The sequence below is a fragment of the Camelus dromedarius genome, chromosome 1, assembly GCF_036321535.1.
Source record: "Camelus dromedarius isolate mCamDro1 chromosome 1, mCamDro1.pat, whole genome shotgun sequence".
NCBI lineage: Eukaryota > Metazoa > Chordata > Mammalia > Artiodactyla > Camelidae > Camelus > Camelus dromedarius.
Window position 1 is genome coordinate 77261187 of NC_087436.1, and position 21208 is coordinate 77282394.

General features: G+C 35.4%; 1 protein-coding gene and 1 non-coding gene across 2 annotated transcripts in view; one reads left to right on the top strand and one right to left on the bottom strand.

Moving 5' to 3' along the window:
• The window catches only part of CFAP299 (cilia and flagella associated protein 299), a 492182-nt gene that overhangs the window by 192132 nt on the left and 278842 nt on the right, over positions 1 to 21208 (top strand). The window lies entirely within an intron of this gene.
• LOC116149085 (small nucleolar RNA U13) lies at positions 16307 to 16408 on the bottom strand. Its single transcript, XR_004132696.1, has one exon. It is a non-coding gene; the product is annotated as a small nucleolar RNA U13 (small nucleolar RNA).

Below are 21208 nucleotides of genomic sequence, written 5' to 3' on the forward strand. Positions count from 1 at the left end.
ATTTGCTTATTATATGCATTTATACCATTCCCACAAAGCTGCTGCTTGGACGTGTAATCTTGGGCTGTGTCCTGGGAGAGAAGTGTTTTATGAAAACTGAAGGTTATATAGCTGCTACTTGAAGAATAAAAATTCTTGAAAAGTAATTCCTTTAAAGCTTTCATTGGTTCAGTGGGTCAGATGTTGTCAATACAAATATTGTTTAGATAAATCCCTTTTTAAAAAAGCTTGTTGTAAGCCAGAAGTAACTCAATTTAATTTGAGAATTTGTATTATTTCATGAATGCCTCTAAATTTCATATATAATGTACACAAAATAATGTGTATGTATAATATATGTATATGTATATATAGCCATATATACAAGCACAATATGGAAGCATACCTTTACATATATGTATAACCACACATTTTTAAAACATCTTTTCCAAGATACTGTGTTTTCAATTACTATGATGTTCCATGCACTTTGTTTAGACAAAACATTGAGCCTTATGTGCAATTTATGTACAAAAATGTTTGAAAGGATTAACTGTGTAGTATTTCAAATGATGGGTACAATGAGTATTTTTTCCTAGTAATATAATTATTTAATTTTATTTTAAATGTGAGCTATTCATGTAGGAAAACATTTCTACCTCATGTCCCATGTATTTCAGATTTTAAAAAAAATTTAAAGACTAAAATGACTAACAATTTTCTTCTCATTTGGGAGCAGATATATTGTTCCCTGAGAAGTGCAGTTTTTTGATTGTTCATGTGATGAAGTTTTTAACACTGCCACCACAGTGAGGCATTTATTAAGTATATGTTTATAATAAATGCTTGGAAAAGCACATTAATCAGGTCTGGTTCTAGATATCCAAAAACTCGGATGAGAAGCAAATCATAGTAATACAGGTAGACATAAAAAAATTCACAGAGAACTGAACACATTGTATGAACTTATGAGATACTGCAAAATGCATTTTCTCAGAAAAATCAGTGAAAATGTTAAATAATTGAGCATTTAAAAGAGGATGAGATTAAGTTTTTTTTTTTTTTTGCAATTTCCAGCAATGTCTTGATAAAAATGGTAGAATTACAGAGGATGCTTGAATGAAGATGTAACATCTTGAGAGCATTTCATATCTGTGATAGAGACTAAAGAAAATATTTGAGACAGTAGTTTCCAATTTCTTTCTAAAATACTCTGAGTTATTTACGTAGTTGATCGTCTGTTTTCTCTCCTATCTTTGTATAGTTTTCCAACTTTCTTCTGACTTTTGATCTCAGTCTCTTTCTTAGCTGACCACCTTACACCTCAACTTGACCAGCATCTCTCCCACTATACACGTTTTCCCTTAGTGAATCACCCAGAGCCATGACTCACTGACTCTATGCCTCCTGCTACCAAAACAGAGGCTTAGATCTTGCTGTCCATCTGTTTATTAATTTATTCAGTTGTTTATTAAATGGTGATAACTGTTTCTGTACAAGGATTTGTGTGGGCTTCTGAGGAACAGTGGATGGCAAGTGCCTTGTGGAGCTTAAAGTTGCTTGGAAAATCAAGTAATCAAGTAAGCATACAAATAAAGCAAAATTGCAACTGTGATAGGTGCCATGAAGGAAGAACCAAAAAAGTTCTGACTGAGGAAGTGGGCTGAGAGATGATGTGATCAGATTTTCAGACAGAAAAAGATCTGTATGCCTTCAGTATAGAGAATAAATTATAGAGCTGATAAAGCAAATGCCAATAAATGCAAGATCTGGTGAGAGAAGATGAGATGGTAGCCTGGACCAGGAAGATGATAGGGAAAATAAAGGAAAGAGAGCTGATCTAAGAGTTATTTAGAAGGTAAACTAGGCAGGAATTGGTGACAGGACAGGGCTAAGGAGGGGGTTAAGACAAAGAGAGTGGCCGTGGATAATTGGCCTTCACAGCTGGATAGATGGTGGTGCACTCAAAGATGGGCAGTAGGGTATACAGACCATGGATCTGATTTTAAACATAGACTGAGTTTGAGTTGTCTTTGATGAAAGAAGTGGAAGTGTCAAGTAGAGAGCTGGAGAAAAAGATTCCAGTGTTTATCTCCATATTGCTATACCTCGGATACTAACATTTAATCTACAACTAAACCAAGTTTCTGTTCCTCTTCCATTCCTCAGATGTCACCTCCAGTTTGTGACCAAAGCTGGTCAGTTCTACCTTGTAAATATGTCTCAAATATATATGATGGCAAGAGAGCCAAAGAGGTGGGCAACAGGCAGCTCTAAGGGCTCTATTGTGCTGTGCTCAGTAGCATGGACAGTGCCCTGAAGATGGTGTGTATCCATGAAAGAATTTAGATGGGTAGTCAATGTCATCAAATGGGTATTTTAAGAGTACATTAGCAGCAGTATGTAAGGATAAGTATGTGTCTGTAGGGGTAGGGGATGAAATATGAGAAGAGGAGGTCAACTGAGAGCTGTTGTAACATTTCAGATAGATCATAAAAGGCTGGGATCAGGAAATGACAGAATGAATGGTAGGAAAAACACGGATTTGAGTAATCAGGAGATAACTTTATTTTGATATAGGAAGTGGTGAGAGGGAGTTTTGAATATTATTCATGCATTTCTATTTGGGGGATTCAGTGGAAAGTATAAACAACTGATGATAATTTTATTAATGGGAACAGAAGTGTGATCCGGGCTTTAGAGGACTTAGTATAGTTCATTGGTTAAGAGCATAGAAGTTGGAGGTAAACATTAAGTAGTCTAAGGTTTCAGATTTACTACTTACCAGTATTATAAATTGCAGAAAGACTATGTTAGTTTTCTAAGGTGCAATGTCCTGCTCTGTAATGTACAGATTAAAAGAGTACCTTCAACAGATATTATATATCACTTATATGTGAAATCTAAAAATAATGATACAAATGAACTTATTTACAAAACAGAGAGACCCACAGACAGAGAAGCAAACTTGTGGTTACCAAAGAGGAAGGGGAGGGGAGGGATAAATTAGGAATTTGGGATTAGCAGATACAAACTACTGTATATAAAATAGATCCACAACAGGGTCCTAGTGTATGGCACGGGGAACCATATTCAATATCTTATAAAAACCTGTAATGAAAAAGAATATGGAAAAGAATGTATATGTATAACTGAATCATTATGCTCTACACCAGAAACTAACACAACATTGTAAATCAACTATACTTCAAATAAAAAAAGTGTGCCTTCATCTTATTTTGATTGAATATTGAAAGGAAAATATGGGTTAAACACTTGACACACTGCATGATACATACAGTATTTAATAAATACTATGATTTCTGCAATAAAAGAAAATTATAACATTGCTAGAGCTAAAATTATAAATACAATAGAAATTACAGAAAATATACAATACTTTCGTTGATAGTTCTCAAGGTAAGCATTGAATAGCTTTGAGTCTCTCTTTAGAAAGGATGGTAGAAAGGGTTCCTTGAGACCATAAATACTTAGTTTTTATTAGAGATCTAAGGATTGTTGGTCATTGGCAAGATATTGTAGCAGAGTATTAAAAAAAAAAACTTTGTTATGGAATTTTTCCAATGTTATAGGAAACCACAATCCTTTTCATTAATTTTCTGCTCTCTGCAAACCGCTTTGCTATTTGCCATAATACTTGCTATTTTCCAAAGATGAAGAAGACGCAGGTCTCCCTACAGTGTTTCTGATATGATAGGATCACATAACTCTTTAAGGTAGCTAGGTGGCAGAGTAAGGGTGGGTGGAGGGAGTCGTTATTTTTCAGATGACAGTAAACTAAGAAACCTGGATTTACTGAATCGAAAACAAAAGTAAAACAGCTCCTTCCTAATCAGAGACTAATGAGGATTATAATGAAGGGTCACATGCTGTTCTGGGTTGGGAAAATGGAACCTGTTGATACTCATTTTCCCACTGAATATTGACTGTGTAAACAGTTACATGGCTGACTAGTTTGGGCTTTGAAATATGCATTATTGAAGCTGGTATATAAGCACTACTTACAGCTTTTCCTTCAGAATCTTTCAAAGAAACCACTGTATGTGGGTCAGGAAAACCTATGAATTAGGCAGTTCCTAATATACCCATTTCCTGTGTTGAAATCTCTATGAAACGTAAGATTGCATCGTATATGACCACTAACATTGTGCTGACATGATCTTTTCCCTCCTTGCTATTTTCCAACTTCTATAAAATGTCCCCTTTCAAGAAAATGAAGGCATTATACAGATGTTTGTTTCCTTTTTAATTGAATCCATGCTTGCCCACTAATAAGCCCTTATGGAAATTATATAAGTCATACAATCTTACCTTCATTTTAAACAAATTACATCAATGTTTGGAAAATAGAATGCACATCAACTTCCATTTTGCTAAAAAAAAAAAGTATAGTCCGATAGAACTTTAATTTTTTTAATTTCCTGGACAAAAATATGATACAGAGGCAATGAGTAATTTTAGAGTAGAGGTTATGGAGCCGTATTAATCTGAATTTGATTCTTGGATTTCCCACTTATTTATAAGCTAAGTACAAGTTCTTCATCTCTGCAGAGTCTGAGTTCCACACCTGCTCCCCAATATGGGGATCATAGTTTTCATAGAGCTGAGATACTTCTAGAATAAAATTATGTAATGTTTAAAGCACAAATAAGCTGAATCCTTAGTAGTTGTTTAATAAATTATAAATAATATGTGTTGTGTTAGTTCAGTTCTAGAAGCAGAGTCTAAGATGCAGATTTTAGTGCAAGTGACTTAGGGAGAAAATTCTCTCATATGAACCCTATTAAGGGAATGAGGGCTGCATGATTGTATAGAGGGAAAAGGTAGGTAGGGATGTGGTTTCAGTGGAAATCCAGCCTCAGTCTGATCACACAGGGAGCTCTGGAGCATGAATTGTATCAGACTTGTTCTGCCTTGAGGTCAGAGGCATGTGCTTATATACACTCTCCTTTCCCTTTTTCTGTCTCCATCAATTAATCCTCAGCAGCCACATGGGTTGGGGGAGGAAGGAAAGTGGCTCCAATCACCTAAGGGCAGTCCTTTTTGAGGAGAGTGCAGGTGTGAACCATTAGCCATTAACACCTGCAGCATCTGGATCTGAGTGCATCAGCCTGGGGAAGTGGATCTAGGAGGGACCCCACCAACATGCACTGCAGATGCAAAAGCTTAGTTTCAAACATTGTTGAAAGAAAAGAATGCCCCTCTTTCAATAATGTAATCTTATATAGGCAAAAAATATTTTTATGCTATTTTAATTTATCAGTCCTTTTTATGTGAAAATTTAATTATTTCTTTAGTGTTCCCTTTCCATAATCATTTGAATTAAAATAAAATGTATTATACTGCAAAAGCATCTTCATTTACAAATAATCAGAAATTCAAACATGGTTTTCAGTCCAGAAATTTTGCATATATAATAAGCTTTCTCATCAAAATCTTATATCCACTAGTACCTGGCTCTATATAGAATGGTTACTGTTTTGTTTGGATTGACAGAATGAAGCCAGTGAATCTACTCATGAGTGAGCAACCAGCAGCATGTTCGAGTGCATTCACCAAAGATGTTTGTGACTATAACAAGAAATAAAACCATCATAAGGAATGGAGATACAGTTGATTACTTTTTAAACACTATGCATTTTCAGATCTAGTACAGTATTTTTTAAATCCTTTCGGTTGCTTTTGGAATATGAAAAAGAGTAAAGTTGTTATAAAGTCACCAAAATTTGAAAAATGAATCTCTTTTCCATGTTATGGAGTTATTATATCCCTAATATTCTATGCAAGCAAGTTAACTTGGTTATTTGTCTCATGGTGAAATGTAGTAGGACTGGACTGTTTAGACATCAGTAGACATAAGAACATCCTGAGACTGCATCACTCTTCTCCATAAATGAAAGTAGGGCTAAAAATGGTTTTAAAAAAAGCACTGATATACTGACAGCAAGTGCACTGATCTGAAAGAGTATGTGAACTTCCAAGTCCACAATCTGTTAACCACCAATCTAAAATCCACAAAGTTCTGAAAAAACAGAAGATTTTTAAAGTTTGGAATAAGATGATTTGGCAATGAAATCTGACCTGACATGAAGCTATTTATAGAGTTGATGTCATTTAGTGTTACTGCCCTTTTAGTTCATCACAGAAAAATGAATGTGTCAGGCTAATGGATGCTGTCCTAGGCTTACCTGGGAATGCTGGTTAATATTTGAATATTCACTTTATTATCCTACCAAAATCCATGTACTCTGAATTCTAAAACAATTCTAGCTCCAAAGATTTCAGATAAAAGATTATGAACCTGTGTACATACAACGAAGTAGTAATTACGGTGAAGTGAGCTATAGAAGAAAACAAATCTTAGTGGTTGAATATAATAACTTATTGCTCTCTCACTTCATGATCAGTTCCTTGTCCATGATAAACTTACATTAGGGCTTTTCCTGTTTCTTGCATTAGTTCAGAAACCTATATTGATAGGCATGCTCTATTATCTTCATTATATAGCTTCTGAAAATGCCCTGGATATTGAGAATTAGCTCAGGGAAGAGAGAGAGGGGAATCATGCAGAAGATTATGAGCCAGTCCTGAAAGTGTAGTTTAGAGTTCTCTGTCTCAGTTCTTGTGCCCGAGACTCAGTAATATGGCCATACCTACCTGGGATGACAGGGAAATGCAGTCTAGCTGAGTGCCAGGAGAAGATGAAGTGTGATTGGTGAGATCCCAGGTGGTCCAGGTATCTGCCGCATTTTCATATGTATACATTATATATACATGTGTGTATGTATATATCTTATTCCCAAAACAAAATATTCATTCACAGAAAAATTATTTTTTAATTAAGGCCATTAGTGATCTTTAGTAAATGAATGACGTTTAGATTTCCAAAAAAGAATTGAGGAAACTCTGAAAAAGAATAAAGGTGTGGATAACCAGTTTTACCACATAATAACATATATTAAAAAGCCATCATTACTAAGACAATATGGTACTAGAGTGTGAAAATATAGAATGCTCAACTGTGCTAGTAATCAGGGAAATGAAAATTTAAAGAGTTACATTTCACACACACAAAATTGGCAAGAAGTAAAAAAAACAATCTTTTCAAATGCAGGTAAGGATGTGAAGAAGGAGGAAACCATGTTCAGAGATGGCAAAAGCGTGCATTGTTAAATTCCCTTCAGAGAGCAATTTGGCAATATCTGGTAAAAAGAAAGATGTATAAAATCGTTAACCTAGTAGATACATATATATATATCTAAGAGAAACTGCCAATCATATATATAAGAAAATAATTACAAGTAAGTGCATTATAGCATTTATTAGACTAGCAAAATCACCTAAATGTTCATTAACACGAGAACACATTGTGATCTCTTTATGGAATGGGATATTGTACAGCTGTCAATGTGAAAAACTAGCTGTATTCTGTACATTATCCTGGAATCATCTTAAAAACATCACGTTAAGTTAAAAGAAAAAAATGTGTTTCAGAATAACACGTGCAGGAGTGACCCTCCCTCAGTTATTGACAAGCTCTGTTCCTTCCTATGCCTCAGTTTCCTTGTCTGCCTGTTGAATTAGTAGCAAAATGAAGTCAATAAATGGGTGTGGGGATTAAAGGAACTAACACAAGCAAACAGCTTGGAACTCTATTTGGAGCACAGTAAATTCTCAACAAATATTATCATTAAAAATAATTATGTAAAGTTTAAAAGCATACAGAATAATTAATAAATTTGTATGGATACACTCATGTTCTAACATATAAAAGCTACATGGGGATAATATACACCAAATATTGGAAAGTGGTTACATTGTGCAAGGTGGGAGGAGGTTGGAAACGAAAGAGCAGAGAAGAACAGAATTGAAGAATAGGCTTTTATGTACTGTTTTATTTCTTCAAAATTTTTGATGCCAGTGTGGGAGAATGTAAAGATTTGAGTAAGCTGTTTAGCTGGATGTTGGCTAAGAGGTATTCATTATGTAAATATGTTATGTTAATCTCCTTTGTAATTTTCTTTATATTTGAAATATTTCATAGTCATAAATGGAAACATGAAACATAGATTATAATATTTTGGGGAAAGTTTTAAATGAGTGAATTTATTATGTCTAGTAAAATGTTTATAAGGAAATGAACAAAAAATGCAGCCAAAAGGTCAAATACAAAGAGCAAACCTTGGGGTGGCAGCTCACAATTTTTTTCCTCTTGGAAAGGAACCCAGATCCAGATGAAGGCCTCCAGAGGCCACAGAGTCCCTGTCTTCTGCTAGGCATCTGGATGACTGATTCATGTTGGACCAGTAGGATGCTCTCTGTTGGGAAGTGACGTTAGGAGTGCTGAACTACACATCCAAGAACTCACTGAGGCTAAGAGAGATGGTCCATGAACTCCTACTGCTGAGCTCTCTGAGCTGCCTGTGTAGCTACTCTTGTGTTCTGAACATTCAATCCTGCCTTTGAATCTGGAAGATACTGCAGGGATCATTCCAGTAAAACTTCTATTTGGCTTAAATTAGAGTCCAGTTCTTGACTTACAGCAAGGGAACCTACCATCTTAAAATTAGTAAAGTTTATCTCTATTACGGAGAGGATAATCATTTAGCAGAATCCTTTTATGGGAACAGATTATCTCCAATTTCATCCGGAAGAAACCTCCAGAAGCACTAATAGAGTTAGAATCTTTTTTTTTCTTCAGTTTTCTTTTTTTTTTTTAACATTTTTTATTGATTTATAATCATTTTACAATGTTGTGTCAAATTCCAGTGTTCAGCACAATTTTTCAGTTATTCATGGACATATACACACTCATTGTCACATTTTTTTCTCTGTGAGTTATCATAACATTTTGTGTATATTTCCCTGTGCTATACAGTGTAGTCTATTCTACAATTTTGAAATCCCAGTCTATCCCTTCCCACCCTCCACCCCCCTGGTAACCACAAGTCTGTATTCTCTGTCTGTGAGTCTATTTCTGTCCTTTATTTACGCTTTGTTTTTGTTTGTTTGTTTGTTTTTGTTTTTGTTTTTTAGATTCCACATATGAGCGATCTCATATGGTATTTTTCTTTCTCTTTCTGGCTTACTTCACTTAGAATGACATTCTCCAGGAGCATCCATGTTGCTGCAAATGGCATTATGTTCTCAGTTTTTATGGCTGAGTAGTATTCCATTGTATAAATATACCACATCTTCTTTATCCAGTCACCTGTTGATGGACATTTAGGCTGTTTCCATGTTTTGGCTATTGTAAATAGTGCTGCTATGAACATTGGGGTGCAGGTGTCATCCTGAAGTAGATTTCCTTCTGGATACAAGCCCAGGAGTGGGATTCCTGGGTCATATGGTAAGTCTATTCCTAGTCTTTTGAGGACTCTCCACACTGTTTTCCATAGTGGCTGCACCAAACTGCATTCCCACCAGCAGTGTAGGAGGGTTCCCCTTTCTCCACAGCCTCTCCAGCATTTGTCATTTGTGGATTTTTGAATGACGGCCATTCTGACTGGTGTGAGGTGATACCTCATTGTAGTTTTGATTTGCATTTCTCTGATAATTAGTGATATTGAGCATTTTTTCATGTGCTTTTTGATCATTTGTATGTCTTCCTTGGAGAATTGCTTGTTTAGGTCTTCTGCCCATTTTTGGATTGGGTTGTTTATTTTTTTCTTATTGAGTCGTATGAGCTGCTTATGTATTCTGGAGATCAAGCCTTTGTCGGTTTCACTTGCAAAAATTTTCTCCCATTCCGTAGGTTTTCTTCTTGTTTTATTTCTGGTTTCCTTTGCTGTGCAGAAGCTTGTAAGTTTCATTAGGTCCCATTTGTTTATTCTTGCTTTTATTTCTTCTAGGAGAAAATTTTTGAAATGTATGTCAGATAATGTTTTGCCTATGTTTTCCTCTAGGAGGTTTATTGTATCTTGTCTTATGTTTAAGTCTTTGATCCATTTTTTGAGTTGATTTTTGTATATGGTGTAAGGGAGTGTTCTAGCTTCATTGTTTTACATGCTGCTGTCCAGTTTTCCCAACACCATTTGCTGAAGAGACTGTCTTTATTCCAATGTATATTCTTGCCTCCTTTGTCAAAGATGAGTTGACCAAAAGTTTGTAGGTTCATTTCTGGGCTCTCTATTCTGTTCCATTGGTCTATATGTCTGTTTTTGTACCAATACCATGCTGTCTTGATGACTGTAGCTCTATAGTATTGTCTGAAGTCTAGGAGAGTTATTCCTCCAGCCTCTTTCTTTCTCTTCAGTAATGCTTTGGCAATTCTAGGTCTTTGATGGTTCCATATGACTTTTATTATGATTTTTTCTAGTTCTGTGAAATATGTCCTGGGTAATTGGATAGGGATTGCATTAAATCTGTAGATTGCCTTGGGCAGTGTGACCATTTTAACAATATTGATTCTTCCAATCCAAGAGTATGGAATATCTTTCCATTTTATAAACTCTTCTTTAATTTCCTTCATCAGTGGTTTATAGTTTTCTGTGTATAATTCTTTCACCTCCTTGGTTAGATTTATTCCCAGATATTTTATTACTTTGGGTGCTATTTTAAAGGGGATTGTTTCTTTACTTTCTTCTTCTGTTGATTTATCGTTAGTGTAAAGAAATGCAACTGATTTTTGAACGTTAATTTTGTAACCTGCTACCTTGCTGAATTCTTCAATCAGCTCTAGTAGCTTTTGTGTGGACCTTTTAGGGTTTTCTATATATAGTAACATGTCATCAGCATATAATGACACTTTTACCTCTTCTTTTCCAATTTGGATCCCTTTTATTTCTTTCTCTTGCCTGACTGCTGTGGCTAGGACTTCCAGGACTATGTTGAATAGGAGTGGTGATAGTGGTCATCCTTGTCTTGTCCCAGATTTTAGTGGGAAGCTTTTGAGTTTTTCACCGTTGAGTACTATGCTGGCTGTAGGTTTGTCATATATAGCTTTTATTATGTTGAGATATGTTCCCTCTATACCTACTTTGGCGAGAGTTTTTATCATAAATGGGTGTTGAATTTTATCAAATGCTTTTTCTGCATCGATTGAGATGATCATGTGGTTTTTGTCCTTTCTCTTGTTGATGTGATGTATTATGGACTCATGCTCTGTGTGAATCTAAGAAAGCTATTACTTCCTCTAAATCCCGTTCTGTGTACTTACTTGGCACACGGCAATTCAAAGGTTAATTGCTACAAACTTTGGAGAGATGCAATGCGAAATGCAGTGGGTTCAGTAAAATATAAAATAAACGGATGTTTTGATTGTGGTGATATACATAAGGGCTTCTATTTTTAAGTGTTTTATGTTGATGAAATTATAAATCTGCTCCTCTCTACAACTAAGGAAACATCCAGAGATTGTTTTGGATTTGGATATGTGCAATTGAAAGCCAAGTATATTCATGAGACTATTTGACCATTGATGCAACATTGTAGTAATATTTCTTTCTTCAAATTCATAAATTTGAAGAAAAAAACTTCTGGCTACTTAATGTTAACAAACACAACAGCTTTCATAATATGAACAATGAAACAAAACAGTGGGAAAAGGAAAATTCTTGATACATGAAATATGTCATTGGAAATGAATGAATTAAATAGCTCTTCTGTCAAAAAATAATTTTACTTTCTGAAATTAAATCATATAGAAGTTTCAACCAAAAATCAGCTGTCAGGGAAGACGCTGACTGTACTGTAATAAATAACAGAGCTGACCTTCAGAACAGTAAGAGGAAGATAACTCTTTAAAATTTGTGAACATTTTTGCTCAACCTAATTTGCAAAACGTGATGATGAATTTGGCAGAAAGTTGTAAAACCTAACAGTTTCTAATTTAATGTTTATGCTATTTGGAGAAAATTGTTATATTGTATTCAAAAGCTCTTTTGATTTTTCAATTGAGTATAATTTAGTACTTTAAGAGGTTGGTAGATACGCTCTCAGCAAGGTTTGGATCACAAACAGAAATTTAGCAATCATGTTGATTTCTCTTTTCCTCCTTAACCTCAGTATGTGGCGAATTAAGTGCTCTTGACAACCAAGCTTTTGAAGCAGTATTTTGTCTCTTTAGATGCTGTAAGTGAAAGGGAAACAGTGGGACCTTCCCATTTCTTTTTCCCCACTCCTGAGTCCCGGGAAAGGTATATTTTACAGCTGGATCATCCCAGGGTAGTGTTCCTTTAGATGAGAAATACAGTGCAGTGTTGGCAGGTGCTCTTCTTTGGACCATTTCTGCGTGTCTGACCATTGCTGGTCTCTGTGTTTACTCATCCTAGACAGAGAGACTCAAGGGGAGGGGCCAGATCTGAACCAACGTCTTCATTAAACTCAAGATAGCAAGAATACCTGCCTCCTTTGGCGTAGGGGCCAAATAAATTTATACTCCGCTTTAGTTCTTGAGAGATGGAGGAAAAGTCTCAGGTGGCTCAGTTTTCTGTCACTCTTTTTTTAGAACTCTCTACTCCTCTTCATATTTGACCAATATAGATATAACCAATATAGAACCCTTGCAATGTTAACAAATTACAGTGATAATTAGGATACTTGTCTTTTACTGGATACTCACTTTTTGTTGGCACTTAAAACTTGTCAAGTTTATTAGCATAAACTTATTCATAATATTCCTTACATTTTAACATCTGTAAGATTTATAGTGATATCCACTCATATTCTTGATATTGGCGATTTGTGTCTTGTCTCTTTTCCTGAGATGTCTGGCCTGTGGTTTATCAGTTTTACTGGTCTTCTTACAGAACCAGTTATCTGCTTCATTGATTTTGTGTTGTTTCTGTCACTGATGTCTGCCTTTTTGATTATTTTGTTTCTTCTGCTTACTTTGGATTTAATTTGTTCTTTTTCTAATTTCCTAAGATGAAAGTTTAGGTCATTGACTTGAGACCGTATTCTTTTCCAACATAGGTATTTTAGTGCTATAAATAGCCCTCTAAGTACCACGTTAACTCCAGCAGGCTTTTTGATAGGTCATGTTTTCATTTGCATGCAATTCATTTTATATGCAGTACAAATTATTTTCTGATTTTCCTTTGGATTTCTGTTTGACCCATGAGTTATCTAAATTTTATTGTTTATTTTCCAAATAATTGGGTATTTTCCAAGATTAATTTATTAACTTTTAGTACCTGTTCCTCTTCTTCCTTTACTGTCATGGTATTATCATTTGAGATCAGCAGGCTGAACAGGTATATCACTGTTGTAACTGATGTTCTTTCATCCTAGTGTTGTGTTCGCTGAGGAGGCTAGAGGTTTTTTGTTTTGTTTGTTAATTTTCTGTTGTCTAAATTACTTCTGTGTCCTCTGGGGTAAATCATTTTGTATGTATTTCCTGTCTATCATATTGCAAGATTTTTCTCAAATTTTTAGTGCTCCTTGATTCTTCATTCATATTTAAGAAAAGGGCAACATAAAAGCTAGCCTATGAGCTCTGATAGATTTTACATGAACCTATGATTGGCCAGGGAGCTTACTGTTTGGCAGGAGCCCTCTTAAATATGGAGGCTGTTTTGTGGTATCAAGTGCCTGTTCTGATTCCCCCCAGGCACTTTGTTCGGTATCTTTAACTATTAATCTTCAGTCCTTTGTCTGGGTGTTTGAGGGGCATGCCTGTCTAGTTACTGATATCTGTTCATGCAGGTGGAGTGTATTTTGATTGATCTTATTTCTAGCCCTAGTTCTCACTCTTTGACTCTTATGTAACTGGAATTTCCGACCTCGGAGCTTCTCCAGGACTTAGCTGATAAATTGGTTTCCTGCTTGGATGCTGTTGTCTCCCTCCTCCCTCCTTCCTGCCATCCATCCTTCCTTTCTTCCTTCATGAATAAGCCCAACTATTTCCTATTCTATTTTATTTATAATGGTAGATTTATTTTAATCCTCGACAATTACAGAACTTTATTTTTTAAAATAGAATTATGTCATTGTATCCTTACTGCCTAGGATTTTTGATAGGAGCATCATATGCTCATATATATGTGCAATTTATATGCACATGTATAAAGTCTTCTGTTCATTATGAATATAATTTTTGGTAAAGTAGATTTTCCTATATTTTAAAGATTTCTAGGAATAAAAGGAAATGTAATATATGTGGCAAATGATTTAGAAACACTTTGGACATTATGTTTTGGCGGGGGCTTGTTTAACATTTTATATATATTTGTTGCTTTGCAACAGGTGTTATCTGATAGGCCAGAGCTAAGATGACTTTTTAATTAAATGCTTTCTACCTTATTGTATTGGGGTTAAAAGTAATCAAATAAAATGACATCTCAATTATTTGAGAACTAATATGCTGAAATGAATATAAAATTCAACAAAGTGCTGTTGTTCTGAAGACCTAAAAGACAAGGTGTCATTTGAAAGGAAGCTGCATACCAATTTGGCATCTGTAGTCAGGTTTGAAATAGTTATTAAGTTATATAGCAAGGACAGTGCACATATTTTCTTGTGGGCTTTCTGAGGCAGTGGCATTCTCCCAGATTCTTGGGAAAATATTTGGGGAGAAGAGACATCCAGCTCCAAAATATTTTCTCCTTTGGGGGAAGTGAAGTTGGCAGGGCATAGAATACATAGCACTCTACATCTGGCCCACGGTGAGGGCTCTCGTCACACTTACCAGATTTTGTGTGACTCACCTGAAGGAAACAGAATTAAGAAGGCAAAAGATCTCATTTTCTATTTTTATCTTTTGGAGTCTGGGAGGCAGAAAGGGCTTGTGGAGGGAGGACCGGGGGAAGGAAGGAGGGAGGGAGAAGAGAAGGACAGATACATTTGACACCAATATCATCATGAACCATAGCATCTTAGAAATAAAAAGAGCATAGTGCATTTGTTCAGTCTCTTTTCTGATATAGATATCCCTTTTCAACTTCTCTGATAGACTAGTTTAAATACTGTCACTGGTAGGTAGCCCATTTTTCTGTAGGTTGTCATTTCCATTTCACAGAGTCTAACATTTAGTGCTGGGGAAAATGTGCCTTCTTTTAGTTCCTTGTCTTCTGGAACAGTATAAAATAATGCTGCTGCCATACTGATTTTTGAAGATAGCTTTGGTTTTTTTTTTCTTTTAAATTTTATGAAGCTTTTAAGTTAATTTTTTTTATTCTTTCAGTCACTCTTTATTTAAAAACCTTCAGTATTCTGATTGATTTCTTCTTGATACTCCTTAATTTCCAATGTCCCTTAAACTTCTTAAAATTGAAAATATCACATACATATAAAAGTATATAGTTTATAAATTTGCAGCTCCATAAATTACTATAAAATGAACAAATTCTTCAATTGATGCCCAGAATGAGAAAATGAACATTACATAAGCCCCCTCTATGCCCATTTACTCACTACTCTCCTCCTCCCAAATATAATAATATTCTCATTTCTAACACCATTGAACAGTTTTGTCAGTTTTCAAATTTTGCATGCTAGAATCAGATTGTCTGGGTTCTTTCACTCAGTGTTTCATTTGTGAGAGTCATCATGTCATGTGTAGTTGTGGTAGATACTGTTTCATTTCTGCGGTTTTCCACTGTATGACAACACTATTTATGTGCAATCCTGAACATATTATAATTATATACAACAACATAATTTGCTGATTAGATGTGCTGGAAATATCTTCTCCCACTCTATACCTTGGCTTTTTGCTTTCTTAATGGAAGTTCCTAATTTTAATGTAGTAGGCCAATTTATGAATCTTTCCCTTTATGGCTAGAGCTTTTTTTTTTATCCTATTTAAGATATCTATGCTATTACAAGATCATAAATGTACTTCTATATTATCTGCTGTAAGTTGTATTGTTTAATATTTTCATTAGATGTATATTTTAACTGCAACTACTTTTTTGAATACGGTGTGAAGTAGAGGTCAAGTTCCATAGACCTACTGTGCATCCTAGCAAGGATGTCAAGCAGGCATAGATATAAACATTTTGATTTCCATTTGAAGGTCTGCATTGTTAAGAGTTTTAGGGGTGTTCAGTGTGCAAATGCTGCTTCAAGTTATGAGATTGGATGCTATTGCTAAAGAAATGAGCACAGATTGAGAAGAAGTCTGAGGACTGAGCCTAGGGGCATGCGAACATGTCATCTAAAACTGTACTCAGTACTCCACTACATGCCTGTGTAGAGAAGATTGTACTAATACAGGGCACAGTGTACTGTAGATTCCTGCCATCTGGACACTACCTCTAGTAGTGTGTCCCATGATTGTGTTGACTTATGCCATAGTCAAGTCAGAGTATAAACTTAATTGAATATTAATGATAAGCCAGAATGTCCTATTTTTTTTTTTTCATGTCAGCCAGGTAGTGTGCCAATGTTGTAACAAGGTTCAAGGGAGGCACATGTCACACAGCATGTCAATACCCAATCATCACACTCATGAACTACAGAATATCCTAATTTTTTTTAATATGAATTGTTATTAACCCTAATGCTTCATTTTATGCTAATGGAATTTGTTTGCGTACAAAAGCAACAATTTATTATTTTTTTTTCTTGAGCATTTAATGAGTTTTCAAGTTATTTGGGTTACTTGTCCCAACCTATCAGGGTATTTTGGAATTCTAAATATTTAATCCGACATGGTAGCTGTCTCCCACATATCACAAAGTCTTTCAACATTTGTAGATTTGATAAGCAAGTGACTAATAGGGAATATTGGACACTATAGGATCGTATCTTGAAAGCTTTGACTGATTCCCTAGCTAACATTGCTCCCAGTCTCAAACCTTCTGTGAGCAAAGGTGTTCAATTATATCTCACCTACTGTTATATCCAGGTCATATTTCCTTAGCTCTTCTAGGAAGGAAGTCATGAGTGAAGCCATCTTGGTTTGAATTCCCACTTTATGTAGTCTTGAGTGAGGCACCTAATGCAGGAATCTTGCCCACCTTCTTGTCAGAATAAATTACTTCCAGTGTAAATTTATTTCTCCTCTGGAAAAAGGAATACCCACAAGATGGTAGGATGCATGCCCAAATGGCACACTTGGCCTTTGGTCACCTCCAACAATGTGAAAGTAAAAACTTTGTGTAGAGTAGCTGGCTTTCGTTCAGCCAAATTCAAGAAGAAAAAAACCCCCGAGCACACATTCATGTCATTTGCAACATTTACCAAGTGCCTATTTTATGCAATGCACAGTTTTAGATGTTCTGAAGAGTATCAGATGATGAATTATGGATCCCTGCCATCACACCGTATATCAAGTCTAGAGGTCTGTCACCTATATTGCAACTCTATAATTTTCTTCATTTTCCATATAATTTGTTCTCAAATCATTTCCTGTGATTTCATTGCTTCTTTAAGACACCTCTATAAGTTGTTTGTGAGGTGCTTTTCCAAGTTCTTACTAGCCATGAGAATATTTGACTCTTTACAGTCAGATGCCTGACATTGATATCCCATGAGCCATCTCTGATTCTCCACTGTCTCACATGGGATTGTTGATGAGGAATAAGAACACTGAATCTTCTAGAGGTTAAGCCATGTAGTTTGTGGCCAGTGGGGTCTGGAAAATAAATGCCCTCATCTCCAGTCTATTCTTTTTTTAACTAGGTCACAGAGTGTGACTTCAAAATTGCACAGGTATTGTATTTAAGGACCTCTGTTAACAATGAGTACAGACCCCAAAGTCTCTTAGGTGCACCTTGTGACTGCGTTGTTATGAGTTTCATGTAAAGCGAGGTACTGCCACTCCTGATCTTGCAGGCTACTACTGTTACACTCCCAGGAAATCTTTGAGGCCTGAAACTTGTGTTTAGGTTACAAGGGATCATTTATTCGTGAAACATTTGCAGAAGTGTTTTTATAAGACATGTGACCAAATCATAATATATGCCTTTAGCAAGGAAGGAATAAAGGTTGTTGATTATCAGTAGGAAACTTGGATGTTATACATTTAAAATTGGGATATAAAGCAAAACAAAAAGCTACAGATTACCAGATCTCAAAGGGAAAAATTAGTAAGCCATGAATAATAAACAGAGGAAATATTTTTAAAAGGTAAAGTATCAGAATACCTCTGAGATCAGTTTAACATATATAATCTGCTGTGTGTGTGTGTGTGTGTGTGTGTGTGTGTATAGCAGATTACCTAAATTCGAACTGACCTTGGCCACTGTATAGGGGTAATATTTTTGAAAGAATGAGTTGTACTAAAACAGTTTCTGCAATATATTAGGCACCAATATGCTTTCCTTCCACGTTAGGCATGCAGAACTTTTTCCCACCTGTTTATTTTTCCTTAAACAAACATATTATCTGATATAACTAGTCCAAAGAAAATTTTCTCTTCCTCTATGTGAATGAACTCCCCTCTTACCCTTTTGCAAAATCCTGGAGTTCTGATGTAGTTCAGGATCTTATATCACATCCATGTCACTTTTTGGAATCACTTCAATGGTATAGTGACTTGAATTATTTTCAAGCATTTAATCAGCTTCTGTTTAAGTCGGTTTTCTCCTTTGACAGTGTAAATTTATTTTCCAAATGCAAATGTATGATAATATAGACTGAACTCCCTGTGCTGTTATGAGCTTTAAAACAAAAAACAAGCTTTGTCTTAAAGTCGCAAAAAGTGGCAAAATTTAGAATGTTTCATCGTCTGTCCCATAGCTCTCATGACAGTTATTTCATAGTGTCATTGTTTATTTTCTTTTCATCATTGAAAAATTAAGATATTTTATTCATGGGAATGGACAGTTCCTAAAAGAATGGTTCTGGGTGTCTAAAATATAAGGAAGAAATTTTTAAATAAATGGATTTAGACTTATTCTGTGATTAAAATAGTAGGCCCTGGAGTCAAGAGTTTTAGATTTATAGTTGAGCTCAGGTATTTACTAGTTTGAGCATTTTGGGAAAATGATGCCTTTCTGTACTTCAGTTTCCTCAGCTGAGGAATGAGAATGATTGTGGCTCCCAGTCATTGAATTGTGGAATGCTTTAAATGAGATAGAGTATGTGATGTGCTTAGTGAATGCTCGATAAATATTAGTTATTATTAAGGCTTTACGTACAAGATTATTGTATAAAGTACAATTCCGGAGGGCTGAAGAAAGGAACTGCTAGGAAAAATTAATATGGTTCTATACTTTTAGTGTACAGGTGATGAGAGTGAGGTGACAGCTTATTATAACCGTCTTAACTGTCTAACAAGGTAAATTGGAGAGGTTAGCTTTTAATCTCACGTGGAAATTTGTGCTGCTGTAACTTACTTTTGCCTAACTTACTTTTGGCTCTATCTGATTTGGATACTTCTTAAAATTTTTCATTTGATAAACTTTCCTTGGTGGAAAATGTACCATATTTGTGCATTTTGAAATGCAAGTGATGTGAATAAACAATAAATACTGTTGGAGTTGAAGAACATTATATATGATTTCTCTATTCCTCACCCAAATTTTGATTCAATTGAAAGAAGATCCTGAAATCAGATAGAATGAGAAAGTGATACTGATTTTCAAATAGATAAATAAATCTATACTAAAAGGATGGCTAAGGATAAAAGCAAATGGGCTTGCCTTTGCTATTCTTTTTCCCAGGATAGATCTTGAAACAGCTAGCCCAAGGGAAATTTTGCTCTACAAAGCAGTTTGTTTACCTAGGATCACTACACCACTTCACACTTAACAGCTGTTTCAGCTCCACCGGGTTGAAAGAAGCAAGAACCACTAACTTGTCCATTTCTGTAGGGAGGAGTAAAGGGTAGAGCAAAGCAGTTTTCTTAAAAATTAAGAGATTCCAAGTAAATGTAAATGAGGAGAATGCAGGGATGAAACCCTAGGTGCATGCCTATTAAAGTTGGACAACCTGGCAAGAATGTTGATATTCACTGCAGTTGGGCGAGATTATCATTATTCTGAAGGCTCTAGCCTAAGAAATAACCTAACAAAATAAATACAAAATATATAAACTCAGAAAGGAAGAATTCAAAGGATCAGTGGTGGACAATGATGTCATTTTTTTCCAAAGTTCAAGAGAACTAATTATGAAAACTACTAAGTAAGAACACCAAATACCAGATCTTTGACTTATGCCAGAGAATTCCAGGATAAAAAGTTAAATATAAAAATTAATCAACAGTTAGATTTAGGCTGATGAGAGACAAATCCAGTGGCCATGGTGGCTAATCTCTTCCTCTCTTGGTTGCTTAGCAGAGAGCTGGCTTAGTTCAACAGAATGTCACCGGGGTCCGGAGGCAGCACCTTTCTAACAGCCATCCCCTGATGAGGAGGTCCCCACTGATGCAGATCACAGATTTCCCTGACCCTTAGCCTTACAAATATGTGGGGTTACTGACTCAGGTTTCCTCTCTGCTGGAACGTTGGCCATGTGCACATAGGTGTGAGCTGTGGCTGATGAGAGTTAAGAGCTGGGGATGCTGTGTCTCTCTGCTTATCAGTTTTCTCTTGATGACTCCCTTTTTTCTGTCTTCATTGTGAACTGTTGGTGGTGTGTGCCCATGACTGGCAACTGGAAAGCAAAAAGGGACATCCATGTTTCAAGGTGCATGCAGGGACAAGAATCAAAAACCAAAAGTATGCCTTGTATAAAAGTATGAATTGTGCATCACATCAGAAAGGCAGAATGGGTAGATTCAATGGACTTGGATTGGACACCTGTCCCCTGAAGCCAGTGTGATACCAGAAAGAAAAATTTAACCCTAGAAGGATCAAAGGGAGAAGAGGGAGGAGAATTCTGCTCCAACAGAATATTTTCCTCAAGGGAAGTGTGTTTAAACTAGAAGAAAAAATGTAACTGAGCTTATTTCACACTGGCGAGATCACACATTTTGCCACCAGTGAAAATGGGGACTCACAAGATAAGTTACATTCAGTTATAGAGGAAAAAAATTAATGCTTCACTTTTCATGGCTGAATTATATAAAATCCATACTTCAGTTAAAAGAGAAATTGTTGTTTGTAGCTCTACTTGAGATCATGTTAAGATAATTTATTGAAATTTTAGAAAGTGGGAGTTAGATGATTTTCATATAAGAGAGACTTCTGTGCAAATTCATTTTCTTTTGAACAACATTTACTTTTCAACCAAATGCTTAATAAACATGTCTATGACTTTATTTTCCAAAAATAAAATGCGGCCTAATGGGAGAAGAAAAATGCCAAAATGATTTTCTTAAAGTGTTTTCATAATAATAATAATTTTTCCTTAAACATAAAATAAGTTACATTAATAC